Source organism: Lolium rigidum, chromosome 7 (genome assembly GCF_022539505.1).
Source record: "Lolium rigidum isolate FL_2022 chromosome 7, APGP_CSIRO_Lrig_0.1, whole genome shotgun sequence".
Lineage (NCBI taxonomy): Eukaryota > Viridiplantae > Streptophyta > Magnoliopsida > Poales > Poaceae > Lolium > Lolium rigidum.
The window spans coordinates 338756909-338758934 of NC_061514.1; the positions used below are offsets into that span (position 1 = coordinate 338756909).

The window sequence follows — 2026 nt, forward strand, 5'->3', positions numbered from 1 at the left end:
CGAGCACCCGAGCACTTATTAGCACTTGGGTAAAAAAAATGAAGTGTAGATAATATAGAGAAAATAACAAATTGGTTCGTATTTTAGAATCTTGTAGGTAAAAAATACCATTCATCCACCCATACTCAATTATCTGAACCCTTAATCTGGGGACCTTAATTTTGATGGCAACAACCCAAAAGCTAAATGCAAAAAGACATAATAAGCTCATTTGATTCATAGGATTTTCTAATGATTTGTATAGAATTGGTGTAGAAGATAACAAAATTCGAAGATAACAATTGAAAAACACTTGTACCGTGCATAGTTCCACCATCAAATGCAGTAGAGACTACCAAATAAAATTAACTCGTGTGAAGGTCATTAATAAAGAATGGGGCGTACACGAATTACAACACGGTAGACGAAATGAATGAACGTACGAATTTGAAAGAAAGTAAACAGGAAAAGAGGACTTGAACAACACATCGACAAGCACTTGTTCCTACGGGGTCAACACATGGGCAGATCATCAACCGGTGTAGGTACGGCGCTAGGGATTGTTGACGCTCCAGCACTTTCTCCTGATCTCGCCCTGGGGAGGACCAGTCTTCACCCCGATGTTGCCCATCTTCACCATGGCTTCTCCAAAGTCATTGTGCCACACGAATGGGGCTAAGTACTTACCAAGGAAAGAGGGACGGTTGCCAGCATAGAAATCCACCCAGCCGTTGGTCAGCAAGGACGTGGTGAGCGACGCGTCGGAGTTGAAGAGCACATCACGGGACAACACATTCTTGTAGTACTGGATGTCCAAGGTGTCGGCGGTCTTAAAATCCTGCGGCACATTTACGCTGCCGGCGCTGCAGGTGTTGGTCAGATCCGCGGCGAGGATGGGTTCCATGGCTGTGCTGGAGTTGGCAGCCGGCGGGAGACGGTCGGAGAAGGAGTTGCAGCTGGAGCGTCCGATGGAGTGCGCACCGGAAAGCACGACCATGTCGTTCTCGTTGAGCCCCTTGGCAGCGAACATTGCCGTGGTTAGGTTGAGGTCGCCGAAGGGTGGGGGCAGGTTGAAGAAGGTATCGATGTCGCGTGATACATTGCCGTCATAGCGGCCGGCCGGCACGCCGTAGTTTATTTTGCCGTCGCTTAGGCTGTAGCTGGCGTCGCGGCTGGCGAAGGCGACGCGCAGGAAACGATGCCCGGGCAGGCCTTCTCGAGGGCAGCCTTGGCCGCGTCAATCACTTCGAAGCCACGCAGGCTCAAGTTCGGGAAAGCCGTCCTCTCCGTCTGTGGGCCGCTCAGCAAGACGGAGGCGTCGCACCCCTGAAGAAAAAAAAAACCACGTGAGAAGTATTGTTAGCTACCCAGTCGAGCAAAACGCGCGCACACAGAACTAGTACAAATATATGAATCTTATTGTATGTGCGTGTATCTTCATTTTATGTGTACATACCTGGACGAAGCAGTCGTGAAAGAAGAGGCGAACAAGCCCGGCCTTTTCGCCGGCGGTTGCATTCCGCACGGCGTCCCTCACGACGTCCTCCGCACAAGGGCACTTGTCAGCATAGTAGCCGACCTTGAGGCTAGGGGCAGGGCTCAGCGGAGGACAAGCTGGCGGTAGCGGATACGGCTGGCTGGGATTTGGGGGTGGATAGCCGTAGCCTGCGTAGATTGAAAATTCGCAGGACACGGAGCTGAGTAACGACGCGAGCACGGCGAGAACCGCAAGCTTGGCCATCATCCTACCAGCACGGCGAGCTTGGCAAGCTTGGTACGTAGTAGTTCTTGTGTTTGCTCGAGCTCGTGAGAATATGGGATGAAGCGAACTTGCTGTTTTGCATGTGTATTTATAGTGCTGGCACATCAGATATCACCGTAACACCGGGAGGAGAAGTTTTGCAGCGCATGTGTTTGTTGGTTGGTCACCTGGCCAGCCGGAAAAATGTAACGAGCACACAAGTTTATGTGCGTGCATCGCGGCGGCACTAGGTGGTCGACATGATCGGTTTGCATGTATGCGCTGGTTAGATACTCTTGATGTTTT

The 2026-nt window shown here is 50.9% G+C and overlaps 1 pseudogene; it reads right to left on the minus strand.

Annotated features, from left to right (window-relative positions):
* Positions 1-532: 532 nt before the first annotated feature.
* Positions 533-1720, minus strand: LOC124673517 (annotated as a pseudogene).
* Between the last annotated feature and the right edge of the window lie 306 nt (positions 1721-2026).